The 17,401-nt window shown below is 45.9% G+C and overlaps 1 protein-coding gene across 50 annotated transcripts in view; it reads right to left on the bottom strand.

Moving 5' to 3' along the window:
- Sorbs1 (sorbin and SH3 domain containing 1) overlaps positions 1-12,488 on the bottom strand; it is a 223,662-nt gene extending 211,174 nt beyond the window's left edge. For 23 of the 50 annotated variants that reach the window (XM_041661055.1, XM_041661062.1, XM_041661059.1 and 20 more), the window contains exon 1: positions 12,341-12,487. The gene's annotated coding sequence lies outside the window, so the exon portion shown is untranslated. Of the gene's footprint in view, positions 1-12,031; positions 12,168-12,340 lie in introns of those variants that run through there. The other 27 variants (XM_041661079.1, XM_041661082.1, XM_041661083.1 and 24 more) reach the window with 4 other exon arrangements.
- Between the last annotated feature and the right edge of the window lie 4,913 nt (positions 12,489-17,401).

Here is a 17,401-nt window from a genome sequence, read left to right as displayed (position 1 = left end):
GTTGCCTAGGATACGTGAGCACCACATAAAACTAAACATGAAGGCCTGCCTATAATCCCAGACCTGGGAAGTAGAGACAGGAGGATCAGGAAGTTCAAGGCTAGCCTGGGCTACAGGAGACTCTGTTTCAATAATGACTCTAACCAGTATTTACTGTGACAACTGTGCCCAGGTCCTAACACCTGCATGATTGAATCATCTAACCCTCTTCCCTGAAGTCTTCTTATTCTCACAGCTGAGGAAACTAGGTTGCTCTGGGGCTCCAGCAGGATCTAGGAAGCAGCAGAGCCAAGACCTAAACGAAGTATCCTGGGAACAGAGTCCACACTCCTACTCACGCTCCACCCCTGCATCCCACAAGGAGAGAGCCACGCTCAGCAAGGAGAGACCTGGTCCCAGCTTAGTCCATCCAGCCTCATACCCTTAAGCAAACAACTCTCTGTGCTTCTGTTGTCTTTACTACAGAACAAGCTAGTCACAGACATGGTAGAGAAACTCGAGTCTTAGGGCTGCAGTCCAGTCTGCCTGAAAGAACTGCCTGAAATGAGGCAAGCATTCTTATCCTGGGCTATCCACAGAATGGTCACCAAGCACAGGGGAGACACTGAACATTCAACTCAGGCACATGTGACTGAGAAACTCAATTTATAGAGGTAGTCCATTTAAATGAGTTTACATAGTCACAAACAGCTAGTGGCCACCACGTTGGACAACTGGACTCTAGTCTGTAAGTGCCAGGAGAGCAGGTGTCATTTCCCTTTGACACTGTATTCCTAGAACCCAGTACGTTCCCTGGCGCTCAAGACTATCCACTGAGCAAATAAAAAGCAAAGCTCTTTCCAGGTGCTTCAATAATATTTCATCTCCCTTACAGGTATTGATTCTCGAACATTCCTGTCAGTAGGAGAAGAGCGTTTTCTGAAAAGGTGCCTCAGGTCTCCCCAGGCAATCTGTCAGGGAACCACCCACACCATGAAAAGTCTTCAGTGGAGCCAATCAACCCCTCAAACTTCCACTTACTAATCCTGGCACATAGCTCAAAGGTCTAGGAAAGCCAAAGTAAGTTATAAAAAAGCCCTTAAGTGTTTTTAAACACTTATCTATATGTAATCTCTATCTATATCTAATCTCTATATGTAATTCATTGTCAGAGTTAAGATGATATCCATCTTACATGATAACAATGTGGGCTCATTGAACAAGTCCATGACTACAACTCGGCTAGAGTCCTCTAAGGTCAGGGCTGCCATCCTGAACCGCTATCTCCACCGACCTTAGAATCAACGCATCTGAACTTCTCAGCGGCATGAGTGGCCAGGAAATGAGAAGCAGGACCCCAACATGGAGACCTTTTCTCTGAGAAAACTCTGTAGATTCTGGCAGACAGACTTGTTATTTTCATATTCTCTCAAGAACCCTTGGTGGAAAAATCAAGTTGCTCTAAATCTCCCATGTGCCAAGGACTGTGGAAGACACTAAAGATGAAAAGATGACTATAAAACCTTCCTACAAGGCAGCCACAGTCTAGAAAGAGTAAGAGATAAGATATATGAAGGACTTGCTCTATAAGACATGGAGTTAAGCTTTAGAGAAAGACATAGAGCTTATGATACATCACAAGAGATGAACATACAAAACACTTCATGGCTGCCCAAGCAGTGACCTCTGGAAGAACCCTAACACCGTGCTGTCTTAGTTTAGGATTCTACTGCTGTGACAAAACACCATGACCATAAGACAAGCTGGGGAGGAAGAGGTTTGCTTGACTTACACTTATCACAGCCCATCACTGAAGGAAGTTGGAACAAGAATTCAAACAGGGCAGGAATCTGGAGGCAGGAGATGCAGAGTGCACAGGCCATAAGGAGGTGCTGCTTACTGGCTTGCTCATCATATCTTGCTCAGCCTGCGTTCTTATAAGAACCCAAAGCCGGGCGGTGGTGGCGCACTCCTTTAATCCCAGCACTTGGGAGGCAGAGGCAGGCGGATCTCTGTGAGTTCGAGACCAGCCTGGTCTACAAGAGCTAGTTCCAGGACAGGCTCCAAAACCACAGAGAAACCCTGTCTCGAAAAACCAAAAAAAAAAAAAAAAAAAAAAAAAAAAAAAGAACCCAAGATCACCAAGATTACAACCTAAGGATAGAACCACCCACAAGGGGCACTCCCCTCCCCCATGAATCACTAATTAAGAAAATGCCCTTCGGGACTGACTACAGCCTGATCTTATGAGGTATTTTCTTTTCTTATCTACCCCACCCTACCCTGTGTTACCCCCCCCCCCCCCCCCCCCCCCCCCCCGCCACAAGATACGGCTTTGGCTGCCCAGGAACTCACTTTGTAGACCAGGCTGCCTGAACTCACAGAGATCCCTCTGTCTCTGCCTCCTGCCCTGAAGGCATTTTCTTAATTCCCTCCTCTCAGGTGACTTTAGCTTGTGACAAGCTGGCATCAAACTATCCAACACACAGGCTCTGCACACAGCAGCTCCTCAGCACTGGAACTAAGCCACCACCCGACCAAGTGGGCTGAGTCAACTGAGACCCAGATAGGTTAATAGATTCTCGAGGTAATTCATGTTGCTACTTATAGGGCAAAATACAGCTCCTGAGCCTCGCCATTCATGATGCCAACATTCCATGACCGTGTTTTATGGTACTTTTTCTTTCTATATCATGTGAGAGCAGGCAGTATCTGCTGCCTGTGATCATGTCCATTGCAAAATAAACCATTATTTATTTTTGTAAAATTGCATCTTTGGGTCTGTCTGGAAGTCTAATGTCTACAGTCTTAAAAAAATGCATTAAATTGTTTAGCAACCATCTCAGGCCTGGGGTTACATGGAAGAGCACTTGCTACAATACCCAAAGCCCTTGGTTCACACAAGGTGTGTGTAGGGTGGGTATCTCTTGGACAAATACTCAGTATCAGGCAGCATAAGTTTAACAGCTTGGCTAAAGAGATGAAATAAATTTCTGATAAAATAAAAAAGCCAAACATTTTGTCTTCTATCTTCTCCTCAAATACCACTAAAAGAACAAAAGAGAAGCTTGTTTCTTAATGAAAAGAAAATAACGGCACCACCCAAGCTATGCCAGCAGAATCCAGAGAGACACAGTTGATCACCACACAGCAGCTGACTTGGGATCAGCTATGTCTACTCTAAGTGCCAGCTGGGAAAGGAACCACAAAACAAGTGGCCAACCCCTGGCAGAGAACCTGAGGAGTGCTGGGAAACCAGGGGCATCGGTGATTGGAAGGGAAGAAGCAGGACAGGGATAGAGAACAAAGCTTACTTTCTGAAAGTTCATACAAACAGCAATCAGACCCAGGTTCCTTTCTTGAAGGTACTCAGGTGGTACTGTCAGTCAGCAGAGGACTCAGACCCAGCAAAAGGGAGGTATCTCTTAGAAGACAGTGCGATTGAGTGAAAGCCTTCAGAGAAAACAAGATAACTATAGCCCACCCCACCTGATGTGCATGTGCGCGCGCGCACACACACACACACACACACACACACACACATCAGAGAGAGAGAGAGAGAGTAGGCTGAACCCTCTCCACGAAAACCTTCGGTAGGAAAGCCCCAGAAATATCTATTGTTACCTAGGTTATTTGTGGAGATAAATAAAAAGATTCTCTGAGGGATGACCCCACAAGGAAATTAACAGGTTCCGCTATGTCCCACAGACGCCTGTCCATCTTAAAATATAAATGAACAAACAAGGATCAGCAAACATGGAAAGATGGCTCCAATGGGAAACACTGCAACCAAAAAAGCAGAAACGGGGACTTGGAAGAAACAAAGACGTTGCAAAGATCAGCAGAAATTTTCCGAAAGCAATCAAAAGTAAAAATAAAGGAGCCAGACATTTGAAGAACATCTGTAATGCCAGCAAGGAGACAGGCTGGTGGATGTGAAGTTCAAGTCCAGCCTAGAACATGGAGGGAAGGGAGGGGGAAGAAGGGGGAGAAAAAGAGGGAGGGTAATGTTACAGGAACTAAGGCAGTCTTAGGAAATAAAACATGTACACATACGTCATGTAAAAACATGAATATAGATATTTAAGAACTGAAAAGGGTTGAAGATACAGATACTCTTCAAAATATAAAAATAATAAAAAAGAAAACGAGAAATCAAAGCTTTTTAAATTATGAACTCAATCCTGGAAGTCTAATTAACAGGACTTCCAAAAACAAAATACAGAAAAATGAAGAAAAGAAAACTGAATATTAATATGTGGGAAAATTTTCAGACTTTGAAGGATGTAAGCCTTCACCAAAATAGCATAGTAAAGTGCAGCTTCCTATGTTCCCCTGTGGATCTGAGCCGGGGCTTCTCTAGTCAAGAGGGCCTGGAGCTCATTATGTATCTGAAGATGGCCTTGCACTCCTGATCCCCAGGCCTTTCAAGTGTGGAGATTACAAGCATGCGCTATCATACCTGGCCTAGACCAATAATGTTTAAAACAAGGAAGTTCCAAATACAGGAAATGAGAAAACATCCTAAACATTAACAAGTTCCCCATAAATGATCAAAAATAAGAATGGAATATTAATTTTCAGCCTCAATATTGGCACCCTTTAATTCTATAATGGAGGTGTCGGATGTGGTGGCATACACCTTTAACCCCAGCATTGGTGGGGCGTTGGGGGGCAGAGGCAGGCAGATCCCTGTGAGTTCAAGGCCAGCTAGGTCAACATAGTGAGTTCCAGGCCAGCCAGGGACCTGTCTTTAAAAAAAATAAAAATAAAAAAGAAAGAATAAAAATAAATAAAACTGTAACAGAAAATGCCTTTCAACCAAAAATTCTAGATAAGCTAAACCACCAATCAAGTACTAGAAAAGTATTAAGACTATGTAGTGTATGCAGGTTTGAAGTAATCAGTTCCCTTTCAGAAACTTCTGGAGGAACAAGCCAAAGGTCAAACAGAGGTAGCAACCCATGAACTAATTCCAGCAGGAGTCAGGCCACAGGCCTACAGGTCAGCAATGAAGAACAGTGGAGAAGGGTAGAGGGCTCTCAAAAGGAAGTCTGGTGGGGGGTATGTGACAGATTAAAAACCAACACATGAGAACACAGAGATGTTTTTAAACTGTTGTGTAAGGCTTTGGGGGTTAAAAAAACTAACTTGAAGAGGTAAGGCCATTAAGTCAGTAAATTACATAAGATAGAGCCATTAAAGTATATTATAAGGCTCAACCATAAACACTGTTTGCTCAGTCAAAACAATACAAGTATTAAGTGCCAATGTAACTAAAACCTGTGACGCTGCCATATTGAAAGGATGGGAAAGAAAGGCTGGGGAGAAATATTATCAGGAGAATTAAATAATATCAGGAAAAATAATAAAGGGTATAAAGTAACTATAATGGAAAAAATGATTGTCCCTCAAAGGTGTCCAGATCCTCAGCTCCTATACTAGGAACATGTTTAGTTATGTGGCAAAGGGGAACGGAGGCTGCAAATGGAATCAAGACTGGTAATTAGGGGGGCTGGAGGGGTGGCTCGCCAGTTAAGCACACTTAGTGCTCTTTCAAAATAACCAAAGTTCGGTCCCCAGCACCCATATCAAACAGTTTAGAACTGCCTATAATTGTTATTCCAGGGGATCCAACACCCTCTTCTGGCCAAGGTAGGCACCTGCACACACACGTGCATACGCACAAACTAACATGGATCAGGGGCGGGGGGAGGAGGGGGATGACGGCAGGGATGATAAATAAAGGGAAAGAAATCTGTATTTTTAAAAAATGCTAACCAACTGGTGCTAAAATGGGAGACTGTCCTAGATTATCCAGGCAGCCCACAATAATCACCAAGCTCCTTACAGGCAGAGAGGGAAACAGACATCAATGAGACCCATCAGAGCCAAGCAGTGGCAGAATGGCTCAGACATCACTGGCACTGGCTGGGCTGGCTAGTTTTATGTGAACTTGACACGAGCAAAGTCATCTGAGAAAAGGGAAACTCAATTAAGAATATCTCTCCAAGGCAGTATGCACACCTTTAACCCCAGCACTCTCAGGAGGCAGAGGCAGGCGCATCTCTGAGTTCAAGGCCAGTTTGGTCTACAGAGTGAGTTCCACGACAGTCAGCAATACACAGAAAAACTCTATCTCGAAAAAGAAAGAACAAAAATCCCTCCACAAGATCAGGCTGTAGTTAAGTCTGTAGGGCATTGTCTTAATTAGTGATTGAAATGGGAGAACCCAGCCCATTGTGGCTGCGACCATCCCTCGGCTGGTGGTCCTAAGCTCTGTAAGAAAGTAGGCTGAGCAAATCATGGGGAGTAGGCCAATAAGCAGCACCCCTCCAGGGCCTCTGCATCAGCTTCGGCTTCCAGGTTCCTGCCCTGTTTGAGATCCTGTCCTGACTTCCTTCAGTGATGAACAATGAGGAAATATAAAGCAAATAAAGCCTTTCCTCCCCAACTGGCCTTTTGGTCATGATGTTTCACCGCAGCAACAGAAATCCTAAGACATGGACTTTGAAGACCAGGAAGACAGGCTTGAGTAGAGAATGCAGGCAGCTTCTGAAAGATGGCATCAGTGGGCAAACAGGCTCTTCTCACAGTAAGCACAGTCTTGCTAGCACTGTGATTTTAACCCTGTGAGACCTTCTCAGATTCCTAAAAGAAGCTAACATAAGCCTGGGTTTCTGAACATCACTGAGTTTATGGGGCTTTGTTCCCACAGAAAAGGAAAACCCTACTCAGCAGCTGACTCTAGGGGATGGGTTACCAGGATGATACTGCCTTCTTTATAAACCTTCACATGTTTCTTGTAGATAATACTACAGTGTGTGTGTGTGTGTGTGTGTGTGTGTGTGTGTGTAAAACGTTTAGATGCAATCTCCCCTCTCTTTCCAGAACTCACAATATAGGAGGAAAAGACCAGGAAGCCAGCAAGAATAACAGAAACAGAAGAACAGAGAAAGAAATACATGCCTCTCAGAATGAAGGAGTCAAAAGTAGGAGGCACTACAAAGAAATGCAAAGGCCACTGGAGAGGGAACAAATCTTAGCCTTGAGGATGTAGAAGAACCAGCAGGTAAGGCTGGAGGGTAGTTCTCAATACCAACAGGTTTGAGTCTGCCCTACTTCCGGCTTCTCCAGCTCGGTTATAGACTAGTGTGAGCACTTGGAGCAAGCTCAAGATAAACACAGCATTTTCCTGGTCCATCAGTTGTATTCAACGGCACAGCAATTTAAATATGTTTACACCAAAAACAGCACAGATGTTATAGAGTTGAACGCAAAATTCAGGCAGATTTCTAGTAGAAAAACTGGAGACTTCAAGGTACTTTCTTGCTTTTGAGGATCCCTTTAGATATTGAAGTGCCTGACGACTAAGCCCTAAGACTCAATTTTAAGGCTGGAGAAATGACTCAGTAGTTAAGAGCGCTTCCCAGTCTTGCAGAGGACCTAAGTTCAGTTCCCAGAACCCATGTTATATGACTCACAACTACATACAACTCCAGCTTCCAGGGATCTGACGCCCTCTCCTGGCCTCCAATGGTATCTGCATACACATGTACATATATGCACACAGACACACACATAGATAGATACATACACATATAATAAAATAAATGAAATGTTTAAAAGACTCAGTCTTACAGAAGAACATTATGAAGCTCACCAACACACTTCTATCACAACATCTAGAATTTCCCACCAGCAACCTGCTGGTGTGTGGTTTTGCCCAAGGTGGGCACAGGATACCCCTGAGTTCAACCCAACATTCATGGGAAAGGTGATAGTATCTTATTTTTTTCTAAAGGGTTCTGCATCCTGCTATAGCCAGTAGGGTTGGTGTAGCCTGGGAAACAAGAAACCATCAGACTAAATTCTCCCTGGATGGACTCTCTTGGCAGTAGCCTGCCAGCTTCCTACCCCTAAGCATTACCAGACTCATATCCACCATCAGCACCCATCCAGTCTAAGCCTTCTTATTAAACACATTAATGATAATTCTGCCATTGAAGGAAGTCAAGAAACAGGATACATCTCTTGGGACAGGGTGTCCCTGGTGGTTCACAATATAAGGGTGGAAACTTTTTCTACTGTTGTAGCTAGCTTTGTTTTTAAAACAATAACCACATGACAGAGACCTTGGGGGAATTTTTTTTCTAGAAAGAGCCACTACTGACCACAGACAAGAAGGGGGAGAGGAAAATCAATGGAAGGCCACACAGAAATAAAAAGCAGTTTAATTAGGTTTGCTTTTTGTTTTGTGTGTGAAATACATATACATTCCAAAAGACTAAACTGCTTTTAAATTAAGAACAGAGAACATGAAATTTTAATGAGACAATAATACATTAAATGACACTACAAAGATATATTACTAAGAGGATGAGGGGAGAGAGCAGGAAGAAGGACACAACAGGAAGGGGAAAAAAGGAAAAGGATGGAGGAAGGAGATGCAGGGGGGAAAAAAGCCTGGAAAGCAACAAGATGCAGGGCCTCACAATGAAACAGGAGCGACTGAAGGGGCCACAGGAAGATTTCCCAGGGCCTGAGAGCTGGCCAAGGGAAGACCTGCTACTCGTGGCTGGTGGCTTGGGCCACAGACTTCAAAGTATTACCATCTTTTATCCTTGCCTTTGAATGGTTAATGCTCTGGTTATCCACTGCTCACTGCCCTTTAATTGTTCACTAGAACGCTATGATGCTTAGCACAGTGAAGGTTGCAGGCCAGAGCCTCCCCACCTCCCGAAGATGAGCCCCAAGTCAGGAGCTCAGTTGTCTCCAAGTCGCTCCTCTGAAAAGGCAGTACACGAAATGCTCTCTCATAAAATGTATGAAAGTCAGAGGAAAAAATGCTGCCTGAATTAAAAAGAGATTCATCCCCTGGAAAACTTTAGTTTTGTGCTGAAAGAAAATAAAAACTACACACACATCAAAAAGAAACTGGAATTTCAGCAGAATTGGACCCAAGTTCAGCTCTCCCCAGCACCACCAGCAGCACACCTGACTCTCCGCGTGTTTAAGTTCTGCCTACTCTGGCTAAAGGTCTTGCTAGGCTCTGAACCAAGCAGCTTCAAACTCATTCTACAATCAGAGAGTCAGCAGGGAGAGTCTAAGGCGAGATCAGTATTCAACACCTCCTCAGTACCATACACACACATACATACATATACACACACTCTCACACACACACATATATATATATATATATATACACATACACACATACATACATATACACACACATACACACACACACACACACACGGCTAATCAAACGGGCTCTGTTCCTTACTTCATGCTCCACTCCAACGACACAGGAATGATCTACTCTTGACTCCAAAGGCTGCCGCTAAGGCTTTCTTCTTCATCTCTTGTTTCCTCCTCCTCACTCTTCTCCCTCCCTTCTTAGGCTCCTCTCACAAAAGGGAGAGTTTCCCTCCACAGCATGAGACCCAGACTCACATCCCCATCTGCATCTTCTAGCTGTGACCTCAGACAAATGGTCAAGCCTCCCAACACTCACTCCTCAGTGAATGCTGCTGAATGGAGCAATCATAGGGGGAGTCCCCTCCTCATGTTCCCAACATTTAAATGTTCACCTGCGCAATCATAAATAAAACATAGATGGGGAGAGAATGAATTACAGAAACGCCCTTTCCTGGGCAATCTGTCGTCCCATCCTACCCTCCCCCATACGCCAACTCACTCTGAGGCCTGTGTCTCTCACTCGGGATCATTCTGAATTATTTATGTACTCTAAAACCACATGAATCGTACCAATCAAGAAAAAGGTAGTCTGAATCCAACAGAGGCCCGAGCTTCAAAGTGCTTTTTTAGTCCTGTTGCTAAATCCTGAGAATTTAACATCCAACCACCAAACAGGAAAGGATCTAAAATCGCCATCACAAAATGTACTTGTGAATTTAAATTACGTAGTGCTATGGGGAACCCTAGAAAGTCATTGCTCTAAAGCCGCCCACTTTCCCAAGAACACAGAATAAAGCACAAATCCAAGACCCAGAGGGTGCTGGCCAGAGCCAAAGCTGGCTGTGCCGGTTCTGGTCCAAGCTCTTCCACCAAATCCACCCCCCCCCCCCCCCCGGTCTTCTTCTTCTTTGGGTCATCCATTCCTCCTTCAATGACAGAGCAGTTAAATCCTAAGTTGCCAGTGGGTGCTCTCTGCTTCCACAGCCAGAGAACAGTCCAGAGAGAGTAGAGCTGGGGTGACCAGGTCATTACCAGTGCCACACAGACAAAGCCCTCTTCTCTGGGCCTATCCTTCCACACTCTGCTATCTGTGCCCCACTCTATTTCAGAAAAGAAAAAGAAGAGCTGAACGGGTCTTTGTTCTGCCAGGAAGAAGCAATTTTCTTTTCTTCTTTGCCATCATTCTAACCCCATCCCAATAATCCCAATCTCTTCAAAAAGTTTACAGAAACTCTATTAAGCAGGGAAGAGGAAGACAAAGCCAACAACCCCGGGGGCAGGGAACGGGGGATTCCACAGATAAGGAAGGTGGTCCTTCACCCCACAGGGTCAAAAGTACTTCATTTCAGTTACTAATTGCCTGTAGAGAAGTCACCAGACAGTTATCACAGGTCTCAAGCTGAGAAATATACCATCTTTGACACCCCCCTAAGAACTAACCCTTCCCTAACCTCCAAAGATGACCTGAGGAAGAGTGGCCCAAAAGACCACCCTTTCCCCTCAGGCTCAAGAAGGAGACCACAGGGTAGGGCTGGCATGAAGTTTAAGGCAGTAGCAGGAGGGTGGGGCAGAAAACTGTTGGCAGTATCTTCCTTCTCCACCCCTCCCCCTCACAGTCACACACACCACACACACACACACACACACACACACACACCTCACTCTGTAGACATCTCACTCCCCAAAGGCTGAAGCTACAGAAATCTCCAAACATGTGTCTGTGTGTCTTCTGTCATTGACACCGATGTTCACTTCTGTTGTCCACCCCACTTTTAATCCACCCTTCAGTAACCACCAAGCTATCTTTCCAACCAAAAACACACACTCAAATCTAAACAGAGGCATTCAAAAATCAAAGAAGCATGTGGTCAGACAAGCCACTCCTGGCCTTCACCTAGGAAGGAAAGGGGCACACCAGTATGGGGGGGGGGGGGCTGAAGGGTGGGGAGAAGCAGTCAGAGGCCTAACACGCCAGCCAGGTTCTATGATGTCTCTAGATGGACCTCCCACCTACTGTCAGTGAAATCAATTTGAGCCATTTCAGTAGGCTGGCCCGGTGACAGCAAGGGCATCCCAGAGCTCAGCGATTCAAACAAAAATCTAAAGGCTCATCCAGAACATGCCAGGAAAACCCTCGGACTGGATGAAATGAGCCCGCTCAGAGGAATCCCTTCTGCTTTTATGTAGCAATGCATAATAAATTCTGTCTGCCCGGGAAAAAAAAAAAGCATGCTCTGATGAATTTCAAAGCCGTAGTACGACAAGCAGAGGCACCAGGATACAGAATTCGACAGCACATCGCCCTTCAAAGGACCATAATGACTTTAAGCCTCTTTTTCCTTCTATCTTGAATGTCACTACCGCTTATCAGGGAAACCACGCTGGAAAGCCGGGAAGGACTGCCCGGGAAATAGGAGAATGGAGTAGCCTTCTGTCCCTTTGGCAATGGACTGCCTTCCGAGAGAGAAACTGTCATCCACTGGAAGGATGAAGGGGCCTGGGCGGTGAGTTGAAGTACCTTATCCCCGGACACACACCCACTACATGCGGGTACAGGCGGGTACAGGCCAGCAGCGTAGTCCTTGCGCCCATCCCGCCGCCCTCGGCTTTGGAGATGGGGCGCGGGGGGAGGTGGGGAGTGGTGGCGCTGATGAATGAACACACCTGAGATGCCTCCATCCCGCCGCTCGCTCCCTCCTTCCTCCTCTGGCCGCCGCGGAGGAGACCCTCGGCAGTTTCACTTTCCAGCACAAACCCACCCGCGATCTCCTGTCTCCATCCACCCACACTGCAGCCAGCCCGAAGCGGGCGGACATTCCCTCCTAGCAGAGGCCATGATCGCACTTACCTCCACCTACCCAAACCGAAAAGACATAAAGAAATCTGGAATCCCCCAAGCTCCCTGCGTCCTAGCAACTTTCTTTGAAGGGATGAAGAAGGGTGGGGGGGACACACGGAGCAGCCTGAAGGCACAGCTCGGCAGAGGTCCCCGGTGGCCACCCGGGATGCTCTGGGGGAGGGGGCCCCCCCAGGTCCCTCTAACAGCTGGCCCTTTAAAAGCACCTCCTCCGCGCGCGCGGAACAAAGGCGCCGCTCCGGGGGCCCGCTGCGCCCGCCCGGGAGCCACCTCCGGAGAGCGCAGCCGCCGCCCGCTTACCTCGCGGGTCTCCGGCGAGGGCTGCGCGCGTCCTGCCCGGCTCGCGCTCCACGCTGCAGTCAGCCCCGCTCTGTTTTTCTGCTACTCCGAGCTGACTTCACCGACACTCCGCGGCCGGCCAATGGGCGGCGGCGGCCAGCCCCTCATTAGCATGCCCTGGAACCGTCCACTCCGGCAGCGCCCAGGGGGCGGGGCCTGGCCGGCCGTGACAGGAAGGGGCGTGTGCGCCAATGAGGAGGCGAGGAAGAGCCCGCCGCCAAGTCTGCGTCCCTGGGAGCGGGGCGCGCGCCCGCGGATACTCCGGGGAACGCGCGCGCGCACCCGCTAACCCTTTCAGCCCTGGGCTGGGCGCGAGTGAGTCCTGACTCCCGGTCCTGTGGCCTCTCTAAGGGTTCGCCCACAGGGAGCTTGAAAGGAACAGTAAGCATAAACCAGCAGCCAGTGTGTCCTGGCTATATATAAGTTCTTAAACCCTGTACCCTTTGACGATCTGTAAAATGGCACAATAGTTCTCCTTTGGTGGAATGTAATTATTCACATGGTTAACATATGTAAGACATTTGGATCCATCAAATCTTGCTCATGACGCTGCCACTCTGGTTCTATTCTACCAGACAGGTGCCTAATGCTTCCTATTTTTTCATTCGATCTTCACAGCCTTGCGAGAGAGACCCCTATTACTAATTTTCTTTTTTAAATTATTTTTTAGACAGATGCTCATGTATTCTAGGGTGGTCTCAAACCCGCTGTGTAACCAAGGATGACCCTGAACTTCTCATCTTCCTACCTCCACCTCCTGAACGCTAAGATTACAGGTATGCCCGCACATACACACCCCAGGCTATCCTCCTGACTCAGCCTCTGCGATTATAGGCTGCGCCACTCTGATTGACTGGCACTGAGATTTTATTCTTGCAACCTATCTTCAAGGTTCAATGGGCTGGGCACGAATGCATTAACCCCGGGGGTTACTGAAAAGGACCCTCCCCTTAAGAAGCTAACATTTGAGGGAGGGACAAATAAACCAGATCATCTGTAAATGAGCGAGAGTAACAAACAAGCATGGGCAAGGACAGGCAGGTGTGCAATTTTGCCCTTATGCTTACTGCCTCATGACCTCCAGTTCCCTACAGAATAGCAGAAAGGAATGGGGTGGGGAGATTGTTGTGCAGGTTCACTGAGCCAGCAAGAAATAGTCTGGAACTTGGTTCTTCCATGACCAGCTAGCTTCCCAACATCCCAAGGACATCCGTCAAAGGTAGGTGTCCTAGTCAGGGTTTATATTGCTGTGACAAAAAAAGCACCATGATCAAAGCAACATGGGGAGGAAAGGGTTTACTTGGCTTATATTTTTATATCGTAGTCCCTCATTGAAATAACTCAGGACAGGCATTCAAACAGGGCAGGAACCTGGAGGCTGGAGCTGTTGCAGAGGCTGCTTTCTACCTGCTCTGCTTACCAGCTTGCTCCCTGTGGTTTGCTCAACCTGCTTTCTTATAGAACCCAGGACCACCACCCACAATGGGCTGGGCCCTCCCCTATCAATCAGTAAGAAAATGCCCTACATACTTGCCTATGGCCCCATATTATGAATGTATTCTCTTAATTGAAATTCCCTCTCTCACATGACTTTAGCTTGTGTCAAGTTGATGTGAAACTTTCCAACATAGTAAGATAGTCACCCTTCAGGCTGAGCACAACTAATTCTTTGCAGCTGCCTTTGGCAAGAATTTTCAGCCCAAGCATGTTCTCAGTTAGCGGGCTGTGTGGTAGGGTAAGGGTAGGCCTTGATGAATGCACAGGGGAGGGGATCCCCATCTGTGAAGGGTCTGAGACCAGGGAACAGTGACAAGTCCTTGCTGAGCACCTGCTGTCCTGAACTGTGTTGTCTGTTAACTTATACCACAGTCTGGACAAACAGCTCTCCGGTCTGTAAAACAACAGAACAGTATTTATTTGCCTGTCTGGTCTGCTGTGCACTGCTGTACTTGTGCTAAGAGCTTTATGTGCACTGGTACATCAAGCAACAAACCTGGGGAGGTAGGAAATAAAAGGCAGAGAAACCGAGTCTATTATCTACCTATCAAATCCAGGTATCAGGATTTAGAATAGGGAAAAAAATGATAATAATTCAAATGTTCAGTTTTGGTGGATCGGTTAAGAAAATAACAATACAACCATTTGACAGAGTTCCAGGTAGCTATGAAAAATGGGGAAGTATTTTTGGTTATTAAAAATATCAAGGGTAGGGGATTGGCTTAGCAGTTCAGATCACTTACTACTTTTGCAGAGGACCTGGGTTCAGTTTCTAGCACACACATGGTGACTCACAGCCATGAGTAACTCCAGTCACAGTGGATCCAATGCCCTTTTCTGACCTCCAGCGGCACCAGGCATACATGTGGTACATGGACCTACATGCAGAAAAAGATATCTATACACATAAAATAAACAAATCATTTTGTAAAAACAACAACGATCAGATCTCCCTCTTTCTTTCCCTGGCTGTCTTTGAACTCCTGAGATAAAATGCTCTTTCTCCCTTGGCCTTCTGATTGACAGGCTCTACAGAATGTGCCACCATGCCCAGCTGTTGACATATCAACTCTCAAAGATGCTTATATTATTGAATGGGAAAATTGATTGAAAAACCCCATTCATAAGTTTTCCTCTGGAATTATTGTACAATTACTTTTGTTCATTTTTGGTTTTCTGATTTTTTTACCTTTATAAAGATCTATCAAATTGTTCAGTACAAATAAAAAATAATTTTAAAATGAAATGCCAGACTCTGTTCAGGGAAATTTGAAGTCTAGTCAAGGCCATTCCTGGAAGTGAGAGATAAACTCAAGGGACCTACAGTGATGCTGGAGTCTTGAAGTCACCCCTTAGCGGCATCAGCAACTGTCCCATTTCTCACTGGAAAGTATAAAATGGGATGTCTAAGAGAAACAGAAAAATCTGGAAAGGACAGGAGGGTGGCAATTGGGAGAAACAGAGAGAAAGCAAAACCTTCTACCTCAAAACATACCTCAGACATCCCTTCCATGAAGACCTGAGTGGGGCAGTTCACTCCCATGAAACCAACACTTGGAAAACTGAGGCCCTGTCTGAAAGAGCAGATCCACAACTATGGTCTAATAATAGTTCATAATAAAGGCAACCTGAGAGATGATTAGGTTTAATTATACCAACTCACCCTATCTCCAGCCATTCACTGATTCATCTGGGAGGTAGACCTGGTGCTACATATATGAGGCAAGAATGAGACCTGTCTCCCTGCTGCCCCAAGGTAAGACTCAAGGAAGCAGAGACCCAGTCAAGCTCATGTAGGCTGTGATGAATAGTTTATGTCAACTTGACACATGCTAAAGCCATCAAAAAGAAGGGAACCTCAATTGAGACAATGCCTCAATTGGACTGTAGGGCATTTTTCTTAATGATTGATGGGAGAGGTCCAACCCACCTGGGTGGTGCCATCCCTGGGCTGGTGATCCTGGGCCCTACAAGAGAGCAGCCTGGAAAACCATGATGAGTAAGCCAGTAAGCAGCACCTCTTCATGGCCTCTGCATCAGCTTCTGCCTTCAGGTTCCTGCCCTGCTTGAATTCCTGCCCTGACTTCCTTTGATGGTGAACAGTGCTGTGGAAATGTAAGTCAAGTTAAACTTTCCTCCCCAAATTACTTTCAGTCATGCTGTTTCATCACAGCAGTAGAAACCCTGACCAGAGCATGGGTCAATCTCACAGTAAGAGCAAGCAGCCTCCACTGAGAAATAGCCCATACATTAATGCTGTGCTCACCTCTCTTGGAGTTCTTTATTTTTATACAATAGATCCTGAAGTTTTATTTTGAGCTAGACCCTTGGGTTAGGGATAAAGCTCAATGGTAGAACACCTAGAATGTATTAGGCCCTGGGTTTAATCCAAGAACTGAGCCCTATAAATTATGTAACTAGTCTCGAGAAGGGGCGACACCAAGGCGAACTGTGTACCTTCGTGTCAGAGCCTAGGGCAGTGGGTCTCAACCTTCCTAATGCTGCAACGGTTCCTCATGTTGTGGTGACCCCAACCATAAAATTATTTAATTGTTACTTCATAACTATAAATGAATCAAAATGTAAATATCTAACATGCCATATATATATATATATATATATATATATATATATATATATGATATGGTTAAGAACCACTGACCTAGAGCAAAGACATACAAGTGTCTCTCGTATGGCCCATCTCATTCCCAGCTCCCCAGGGATATGGGAACGCTCCTGCTTTCCAGCCCCACAACACTTTGCCTCTTCCTTTCATATGGAGTTTATCATATTTTGGCATGAACTTGTGTATATTTCGTTGTACTTTTACTCCTCAGCTCCTCTTTAAACAGATTGCAAATACCACGAGGTCTTAGCTTGTGTCTGCTCATCTCAATGCTGCTTGCTACTGTTCCTCACACGCTGCAAAAAAAAAAAAAAAAAAAATCCACTAAAGTTTAATTTAATCTTATTAGTAACTCCTCATTTTCTCTTCACGTGCTTCGGATTGTTCCCAGCAGTCTCTCTACTACTGGAAAAACGAAATAAAAACATGAAACAGGAGAGTCATTCACACAAGCCAGAGTCCAGCAAGTTCCAGCATCTCTCGGCGGGTCATCTGTATAAGAAATCAAAAGAGGAAGAAACAAGATTTTACAGACAAGCTGGGTCACCGGCCTTTCTGCTGTCCCTGGGATCACACAGGTTTAGTGGCAGATCTCCAGATGACAGTGGCAAGTTACAGATACAGCAAAGTGTCCTTAAAGAGCCAGGGGTGGTGGCCCACACCTTTAATCCCAGCACTCTGGAGGCAGAGGCTGACAGATCTCAGTAAGTTTGAGGCCAGCCTGGTCTACAGCGCAAGTGCCAGGACAGACTCCAAAGTTACACCGAGAGACCCTGTCTCAAAACAAAACAAAACAAAAGTCCTTAAAGAATCAGTTCTCATCCTGGCATGGTCGTACAGGGGCGGGAGAAGAAAGCAAAACCATAAAACATGTGCCTAAAAGTACAGAACTGATATAA

This window comes from Microtus oregoni, unplaced genomic scaffold (genome assembly GCF_018167655.1).
Source record: "Microtus oregoni isolate MIOR12 unplaced genomic scaffold, Mior012 000012F_ref0000307, whole genome shotgun sequence".
In the NCBI taxonomy this organism is placed as follows: domain Eukaryota; kingdom Metazoa; phylum Chordata; class Mammalia; order Rodentia; family Cricetidae; genus Microtus; species Microtus oregoni.
Note: the sequence above shows the minus strand (reverse complement) of the source record. Positions and strands in the feature narration are given on the sequence as shown.